Raw genomic sequence first — 10,081 nt, 5'->3', positions numbered from 1 at the left:
CAGTATGTCCTGAATGGTCTCCGGATCTGGTTTCCAGCCTTTTCTTTTCATTTTGAATTTGGAACAATCCAGGCCAGTTCAAAATGTTTCTCAATTTGAAATCACTCACTTGTTTCCTCAGCTGAAAACTTACCTACATCTGTTTGTTGAGGTCCTGCCTACAAACAATTTACTGAAAATATGTAACTATGTTTTAATATTTTTCTAGGCAGAGGAGTATTTTCATCAGAATAAATTACCCTGTGAGATGATTTCCATAAACATAATTCCACAATTACTATTAAACTATCCACCATGTGCAGAAAGAACCAGGAAAATGAACTTAATCATGAGGTAAGAAAACAATCCCAAGCTGGGCACCAGGGCCTCATACCTATAATCCTAGCTACTCAAGAGGCTAAGATCCAAGAATTATGGTTCAAAGACACCTGGGCAAAAAAAAAAAAAAAATGTCTGCTAGACTCTTATCTCCAGTTAACCATCAAAAAGATGGAAGTGGCTATATGGCTCAAATGGTAGATTGCCAACCTTGAGGAGAAAAAGCCAACCAAGAGTATAAGGACCTAGGTTCAAACACTAGATTAGTATAAAAACAAAAAAATAAAAAGGAATATGTTACAATTCTAGGAAATAATTTCTTTAATTCACATCTTAAACTAAAAGAATATTACTTACAGCTCTGTACTAGCCAGTGTACCCAGAAGTCTGTTGTAGTAAGAAGATATGATGGTTAGAGCCCCAGGGTGTCTGAGTATTGGGCTGTGAATTACAGTTGTTGATGTGGAGCATGGAATTCCTGGCTAGAGTAGATACCTTTCCAGTGATCATACCAGAGCCAAGTTCCTTTGACTCAAGTTATTTAGAAGGTTAAAAATAGATTTCCACTTCTAGAAAATGTTTATTCCTGTCCCAAGAAGAAGTTCCTGATCACTGGATGGCTTTATCCTGGAATAGCCTAAATAGGAAAGGTATTAAAGTTAGCTCAATTTTTATTTTTTTGCTCAGCGACTTTTTGTTAAGATTCTTGAAACACTTCAATTTATTTTCTAGAAAACAAATTAATAACCCATCAGAAAAATGAGTGCATTTAATTATAATCTCCTTAGTACTGAATGTATTTTAATCTTTGTTGATGTTATTTGGAAAATGACATTACATTATCACCTTACCATTTATTGATTACTTGTGAAATAGAACACTTTTCTGCATGCTTATTAGCCAATGCTTTCTCTTTCAAAAAGTAATAATCACAGCCAGGCGCCGGTGGCTCATGCCTGTAATCCTAGCTATTCAGGAGGCTATCCTGGCTATTCCTGCCAGCCTGGGCAGGAAAGTCTGTGAAACTCTAATCTCCAATAAAACACCAGAAAACCGGAAGTGGAACGGTACCTCAAGTGTTAGAGCACTAACCTTGAGCTGAAGAGCTGAGGGACAGCACTCAGGCCCAGAGTTCAAGCCCCACAACTGACAAAAAAAAGTAGCAATCACATCTTTCCTAATAATGCATTCATTCATTCACTCAACTCTTTAGATTGTTTTTAATGTTTATTTTTTGGGTGCTGGTCCTAGAGCATGAACTCAGGATCTGGGCACTGTTCCTGAGCTTTGGTGCATAAGGTTGGCCCACTACCACTTGAGCTACAGCTCCACTTGTGGCTTTTGTTGCTTAATTGTAGGTAAGAGGCTCACAGACTTTCTCAGGCTGGCCTTAAACCGTTACCCTGGGATCTCAGCATCTTAATTGGCTAGAATTAGAGGTATGAGCCACCCGTGCCTGACCTGCTTTTTGTTTTTTTTTTTTTGTATTTTTTATTGCTATTATCAAAATGAGGTAAAGTGGTTTACACTTATATGTCAGGTAAAGAGTACATTTCTTTTTGGACAGTGACTCCCATTCCTTTATTTTTTAAGGAAAAATCTCTTTGGTTTCTATTTCCTAAAGTTTTGTTAAATATTATTTTATATTATCAGAGGGACTTTTTGTGTTGTGTGTTTTGTTTTAGGACTGGGGAGAGTTCCTACAGAGCCTGCTTCTCCTTTCACTCATCTTTCAGTGAGGTCAGAGGATCCCCTAAGCACATAGGCCTGAGTTACTGTGCAGCCTTCTGGGTGAGACTGCTCCCTTCCTGTTCGTTTATCTCCTTTCAGATCAATTTTTTTAAAATTTTTTATTGTAAAGATACTATACAGAGGGTTACAGTTACATGAGCAAGGTAATGAGTACACTTCCTATTGAGCATTGTTACCCCCTCCATTGTTTCCCCCCTACCATCCTTTCCCTCCCTACCTTCCCCGAGGTCCTTTTTTTTTTAAATTGTGATTAAGTGATTACATAATTTCCCAAATTTCACAGTATTGTGGAATAATGATGCTCATTTAAAGGCACAAATTCATTCTAACTTTCCTGGAGCAAATTGTCTATCACGGTCTATAACATTTAACGGTGTACACATATACACCATAGATGTGATCAGCAGCATGGGGATATTTAGTAGTGGTTCGACAAGATGAGTGGAAGTTCTTTGTTTCTTAAGTCCTGTTAATTTTGTCGTATCACCTAACATTTTGGATTTAGCATCCACTTATCAGGGAGACCATGTACCGTTTGTCTCTTTGCTCAGATCAATTTTTAAAACAGGCGATTCTTTTTATGCATGGATTCTGTATTTACGTGTTTGCTGATTCATAATTACTAATCAGTCACAGTCATATGGATACTTGCAGTGCTTTAGGCGTCCTGGCAAACAGTGAAAATGTGGGCCACGTGGTAACACATGTGATTTCCAGTACCAGTTGACCCAGGTGATGCAATGCCTTGCTTTTTGCTTTTTTGTTTTTTCTGGTCCTAGGGCTTGAACTCAGGCCCTTGGTCCTATCCCTGAGCCTCTTTATGCTCAAGGCTAGCACTCTACCACTTGAGCCACAGTGTCACTACTGCCTTTTTTGAGTAGTTTATTAGAGATAAGATTTTCTTCCAGGGCTAGCTTCAACTGTGATCCTCCCATATAAGGCACCTTAGTAGCTAGTGTAACAGGTGTGAGCCAGTGGCACCTGGCCATTACCTTCTTGTTTTAGCTCTTTATACTGCAAACAAAGGTCCTTTTTGTGATCTATTGAATGCTGTAATTTTCAAACATTTGTGCTTTTTTCCCCTTTGGTTATGGGGCTTGAATTCAGTGACTGTTAATGTCCCTGAGCTGTTTTGCTCAAGGCTAGAGCTCTACCAATTTGAGCCACAGCTCTATTTCTGGTTTTTAGAATGTTAATTGGTGACAAGAGTCTCATACTCTTTTCTGCTCAGCTAGCTTCAAACCACAATCCTTAGAACTTAGCCTTCAGAGTAGCTAGGATTCTAGATGTGAGCTACCAGAACTGGGCTTTTAAAAAAAATTATTTATTTTTTATTATTTTTATAAAGGTGATGTACAGAGGGGTTGTTTCATTAGTGAGGAAATGACTACATTTTTTTTCTTGGACAATGTCATCCCATTCTTTGCTCTCTCCCAGTTTTTACCTCATCATTGGCTTATAACTTTATACGATCAGATGCACATAGGTATTGTGCCTTTGTGTTCCTCTTCTAAGAAGGCCTTTTTTTCTTGGTGCATTCTAGTTAACTCAGTTATATTTTAACTCACCTGAAAGATTTGTTAACTATGAGCATCTACTTTCTTGGACAAGTTGACAAGGATACTCTATATTTAAAATACAGAATCTTTGAATCCCATTAAACAGAGGTTTGTAGCTCTTCCTGTGGAGTAGAAGCCTCAATTAGAGTTTCAATATGCTGGCTTCCAATCCCCATTGCAGCTCTGTGTTGGGAGGAGACCCTGGGTGTTGCATATTTTTCTCAGGAGATTCCCAGATGATGTCCCAATGTGTGGTCATCACCAAGAAATACAGCCATCAGAATTCTGCTTCTCTTTCCCATGGCCTCCCGTTATGTCTTCTCCAACATCCCAGATTTTCATTGTAGAATTCATTGCTCCTTTTTTGTTCCCTCCAGATTAAAGATTTCTTGAACTACATCCATTCTATGAATGCATACCCAACTGTCATTCCTGTAGGTATAACCGTGGACAAAGTTAAAGAAATGTGAGTAGTTGCTGCCTGTGGGACATGCTGCACTCTTGCTGGTTTTTACATGGGCGACAAAGGATGCTTTCTCCTGAAAGTTTACAAATATAAAACCTTTTTCTTTTGTTCATTTCCATGTTTCCCTTTCATTGTGTGGCAGTATGTACAGGTAGTGTTGCCACATTGTCCCTAACTGAGTCTTAGCCCCACTATTTCCTCACGTGACCTTGGTCAGACAAGATGGAAATTAACTGCAGAGACAGAAGAAGCATAATGTTGATATTTAAATATGCTGTGTAGGGTTAAACTTGAACACACATTGGAATGGTTGTTAAATATGTGTATCCTAACTTGCATTTCTACCAAGCAATTGTGTGATAGGCAGAGTTTGATAAATGTGACCTGGGCAGAGTAGATGTGTGCCCCACTACACTTACCATATGGTCTCAGGGAAGGTGTGGCCTTCTGGTCTTTAGATAAAAGAGTCTGAACTCTGAAAGTGTGAAAAGTATAAGAATGGTGCCATATAATCTGGTGTTCTAAGCTTGCTGCTGGCATTTTAATTTTTCTTTTGTATTTTGTTTTAGTATTTGGCATCTTTGTCTGAGCTGAGGCAAAAATTTTGGTGCATATACCAACACCTTATTCTTTTTTATTGATGGGCAGTAAGTCTATTAATGGACATACTATGATTTTTGACTCATTCATCTGTTGGTATGCATTTGGGTTGTGTCTAGTTTTTGGTTATTATAGAGAAAGCTGCCATAGACTTTCATATCCACAAGTGCAATACTGCATTTCTAAAGTGTATGAAATTTCTAGTGGTCCTATATTGTTACTCATGTATGGAAATGTATGGTCTTCTATCTATGTTCTAATTTTGTTTTTTGGACTCCATCCCATGTTCTATATAGATTATCATGTTATCTATGAAAATAGACAATTTTTGCTTCTTTTTAGTCTGGATACTCTTAGTTTTTTCTTATTATGAACTACCTGCCTCCATTTTCACTACAATGTAGAAGTGACAAGAGCAGACAGACATCATTGCCTTGTTCCCAGTCTTGAGGAAAAAGCATTTGTGAAATATAACACTAAGTTTTCATTGATATTTCCCGAGATAGAAGAAATTCTTCTGTATTTCTAGTATGAAGAAAATGTTTACAAGATATCGATACTATGATTTTGTCAAATGCTCTTTTTGCTGATGTTTTTTGTTAGTCATGGGGCTTGAACTCAGGTTCTAGGTGCTGTCCCTGGGCTCTCCTGCTCAAGGATACCACTCTACCACTTTGAGCCACAGATCCACTCATGTTTTCTGGTGATTAATTGGATAAGGGTCTCATGGACTTTCCTGCCTGGGCTGGTAGGACCCTCAGATCTCAGCCTCCTGAATAGCTAGGATTACAGGCATGAGACACCACCACATGGCTTCTTTTATGCATTTTTGAAGCTATTTTTCAATAGTCTCATTTATTCCTCCCTATGAACTGAGTTGTGATCCTCCTAATCTCCACTTTCTAAATGGCTAGGATTAACAGTAGAAACCACCAACATGTCCTTTTTTTTTTGCATTTTTTGAGATGATCGTGGAGGATTTTGGTTAATATGGTGATTGATTTTTAATCAACCATGCTATTTGGCTGTGATATACATATACATATATATATATATATGAGATTATGAGATAATGGATTCAATTTGTTAAAATTCTCTAACATCATTCTATTTTTCAAAAAGGATAATGGTTTGATGTTTTTATCTCCCCATTCTTCTTGCATAGTTTGGTATCAGAACACTGCTGCATTTGTTGTGAAGTGTTCTTCTATCCTGCTTTCTGGAAAAGCTTATGATGAATTGGCATTGTAGAATGTACCTGTGAAGCAAAACAGACCAATATTTTCACTGGAGAATTTAGTAATTTAGACTGCTTTAGAGAAGTTTTCCATTTCAAATTACTAATTTATTTGGATAGAACTTACTCATTGTAGACTCCAGGAGTTTTAACTCCTGCCAATACTACTCATCTTTTCAAAGAATGTTTGGGTTACACTCACTGCCTTCTCTAATATTTCAATGATTATCACTTCAATCTTTCCTTTCATATGTTTCGGATTTTTAATTTTGAAATTCCTTAATAAACCAAAGCTGAAGCCATTGATTAAAGTTTTCTTTATTCTGACATTTTATTAATTCTGGTCAGTGCTAATATACAGATACTAATTGCGTTTAAGATTTTTGTCTCAATGCAAGGGATAAGTTCAGAAGTCATTATTTTTGGTTTTTATTAAAAGGCTTTTTGTGTAGTATAATGAGGGTGTTCTTGTTATTTGTTTGTTTTTGGAAGAAGACTCAGTTGTGATTGTTTATTTTCAATGCCTGGGGAAAGTAGGACCTGCTTTCACCACATTACATATATCCTCACTCATGAAAAACAATTTATGAGAATAAACTTGAATCTATTACAATAGATTGACTATAAGGGGGGAAATTCAGCATCTTATCTCAAAGGATGTTGTACTTCTTTTTTAAAATATAATTTAATTATTAAGGTGTTGTAGAGAGCTATTACCATTTCATAAGTCAGGTAATGAGTACTAAGTATTAAATGGCTAGGCTGGCTGGAGGTCAGCATCTAGGTTTTTACCCAAAGACAGAGTTGAGCAAACTCGTGACCAAGCTGAATGGTGAAAGCTGAGTCTTGTTTGTTGTCCATCCCAAGATCAGCGTGAAGAAATGAGAGAGCTGGCTAGAGCACAGAGTCTGAGTCTCCACTTCAAGGCAAGAAAAGGTACAGAGGCAGGAAAGAGATAGCTGGTTGGTTAGAGCTGTGTCTAAGTCGCCACCCCAAGATAAGGAAGGGTGAAGAAGTGAGCAAGCTGGCTGCCCAGAGCTTAGCATCTGGGTCTGCCCCTAGTCAATAAAGAGCACAGAGGTATATGAGCCAGATGGATAGAGACCTAAACTTACCACCTAACCTGCTGGTTAGCGTATGTCCATACACAAGTGGCAGGCACTATTTGCTTTTTATTCTCTGAAATATTAAACTAGAGGTCTAGGAAGAAAACCAAACCTCAATAGAGACAAGCCAAAGCGGTCATTGGATTCTCTAAGCCAGGCAAAGCACAGGCTATCAAAGCAGCAAAGTGCTTACCCACTAGTTGACTCAAGAGGCTCCTGCCATCCAATTCCCTTCTGCTATGTCACATTCTGGGAATCACCCTACTGAATCCAGGCAGAGTAGCTCAACTCCTTGGAGTTGCTGACTCAACAGTATCTTCCCTGCCTCACTCCAACAAGTAATTCTGACCCAGGCCTAAACCAATCACAGACACTGCATGCAAGTTGGTCAATGAAAGACCCTGAGGATACATGAGTAAATATAGGGGAACTGCAGGCAGAAATGTTAAGGACCAACCAGGCACCAGTGGTGCATGCCTGTAATCCTAGTTACTCAGGATGTTGAGATCCAAGGATCATGGTTTGAAGCCGGTCCTGGCAGGAAAGACCCTGAGACTCTTATAACCAATAAACTATCCAAAAGCTAGAAGTGACAATGTGGCTGAAGTGGTAGAATGCTAGTTTTGAACAAGAAGTCTCAGGGACAGTGCCTGGGCCCTGAGTTCAAGTCCCAGGGCTAGCAAAACAAAAACAAAGAAAGAAAAAACTAAAGACCAGAGACTGGAGGAAAATAATCTATTATATTACTACAGTGCAGCATTCACTCTTTTCAACAAGGAAAAAATGAATTTAAGAACTTTTTTTAGTCTTACATATTGTCATTTTTTCTTTTTAACTTTCCTATCTTTTGTTTGCAAACTATTCATCAGGTGCTTTATTCTATCTCCCTTTATTCTTATTTTCTAACCCTTTCAATTCTTGATGACAACACCACCTTCACAAGAATTGAAATATAGGAACTGGAGGTATGTCTTGAGAGTGGTATAGCACCAGTCTTGAGCAAGAAAGCCAAATGAAAGCATGAGGCCTATTTCAAGCCCAACTGCTGGCACATAGAGAAAACTGAAATACATTTGTACACAATAGTACATTATCTGCAGTACTCAAACTTCAGTCCTCAAGTTTCTTCCCTCATCTCATTTTTCCTAATTTTGAACTCCTATTCAAATAAAATTTTATTTGTCTAACCCATACTGTACCATTAGAGAATGGTAGTCACATTTATATATAACATGATGTTGTCAGTGGTATATTACTTTATATATCTGGTTTGCTGAAATGGTTGTTATTGCTGAATTAGATCCCTAGGTGGTAAGAAGTGGCATGCCAATCCTGCCCATACCAATGCTGCCAGAACATAGAAAACAATTCAATGGAAAGGCTTTAGTTTATTAAAGGCCTCCAGCTAATGAATTAACTACAGATGACAAGTGGAAACACAAAATATGCGAAAGGCAAAGTGACACTGAAAAAGTCAACAGTCACACAGAATGATAGTGGAGTGGTTGAAGGATTATGGTAAGAATGGTCAATAAGATGAAAGAGGACATATACAGTCACCAAAAAAAGAATACAAAGAAAGACATACAAATTTAATTCAGAGATGATACAATCAGAAGTGGCAAGTCATTTATCAAGTCAAGTCCATTGGAACACTAGCATATTTCTCAACAGAAACTGTTAAAGCAGGGATGGGCTGAGGTATTTTAAGTGCTTACATAATTACCATTGTTAGCATGCCTTCCATCTCAGGTCCTCAACCCCTCCCACAAAACCAGTTGATTTGGCCAGGCCTAACTGCAACTAGCCTTTAGCCCTGGCCATTCCAACCACTTCACTTCCCAGAGCCTTATTTTACCCCATCCTCCAGCTGCATCAGGGGAATATGGCCTAGCTATAACTGTTACGATTAGAAAACCCAGCTTCAGCTATGTGTCATCTTTAGCATTCAGGAGTGCATACACACAGAGGACTTCCCTCTTGTACTTCCTACCCCTAGCCCTTGACTATATGTTTGACCCTGAACAAAGGACAGGCACCATTTTTCCCTCTCCTGTGGAGGAAGTAGTCTTGTCAGTCTCGCCTGGCAATAAACTGCTTTTCCTGTAAACTGCTTTTTCCTGACTGTGTTCATGTAGTCTTCTGGGATGGGTGCTTTCAACCATCCTAGGTAGTGACTACATCTTAAGTAACTCTACTTAGCAAACCTATCGTTTATAACTGAACAATAAATCCCTTCTCTGATGAATAGAAACAAAAGTGATCCCTAAAGCACTGCAGAAGATACACAAAGGAATCCTAACATAAAAGATAAAGCTACATGAAAATATGAAGGGAAAATCTCACGAATTGAGTAGATGAGCAAAAGGAAAAGCAGGAAAGATTCTAACATTACATTAACAATTAAATAGCAGAAATTACAATATACCTTTCAATACCAATACTAAATGCTATTGTCTCAGTTCTTCCAATGACAGTTTGGTGATTTGGAGTAAGACTGGCTATTTACTGCATTTATTGCATACAAGAACTATATCTCACTGAAAACAACAACAACCAGCTCCCCCCCCCCCCCCCCGCGCAAAAAAAAACCACTGGCTTAGGGTGAAAGGGTGGAAAAATATATTCCAAGCAAATAGATCCTGAAAAAAGGTAGGAGTAACTATACTCCAATCAAAGTATATATCAAAACAACACTAGAAAACTGGCCAGTTCATACTAACTAATAAAGGGAACGATAAAGAGAGAATAACAATTGTTAAAATACGTGTAGCAAATGTAGCTCACCAAACTTCATTAAGCAAACACTAGTAGATTTAAAAGCACAGATAGACTCCCCCCCACAATACTAGGGGAATTCACAACCTCACTCTCACCAAAATGTAGGTCATCCAGATAAAATCAGCAAAGAAACTTCAGAATTCAGTAACACTAGACTAGTAATGAGGAACCTTTCAGCTGCCAAGGGCCATTTGGGTATTTCTAATATTTTGAAGGACACACAAAATTATTACCACAGATAGTGGGGGCACAAGCATCTAGT

The 10,081-nt window shown here is 38.2% G+C and overlaps 1 long non-coding RNA gene across 1 annotated transcript; it reads left to right on the top strand.

Moving 5' to 3' along the window:
• The first annotated feature begins 297 nt into the window (after positions 1-297).
• Positions 298-4,022, top strand: LOC122120688. The gene is made up of 3 exons (XR_006149770.1): positions 298-333; positions 2,004-2,058; positions 4,007-4,022. It is a non-coding gene; the product is annotated as an uncharacterized LOC122120688 (long non-coding RNA).
• Positions 4,023-10,081: the final 6,059 nt, after the last annotated feature.

This window comes from Dipodomys spectabilis, unplaced genomic scaffold (assembly GCF_019054845.1).
Source record: "Dipodomys spectabilis isolate Male_0828 unplaced genomic scaffold, ASM1905484v1 ptg000176l, whole genome shotgun sequence".
Taxonomy (NCBI): domain Eukaryota; kingdom Metazoa; phylum Chordata; class Mammalia; order Rodentia; family Heteromyidae; genus Dipodomys; species Dipodomys spectabilis.
The sequence above is the reverse complement of the archived record's forward strand: the minus strand, read 5'-3'. Positions and strand labels throughout refer to the sequence as shown.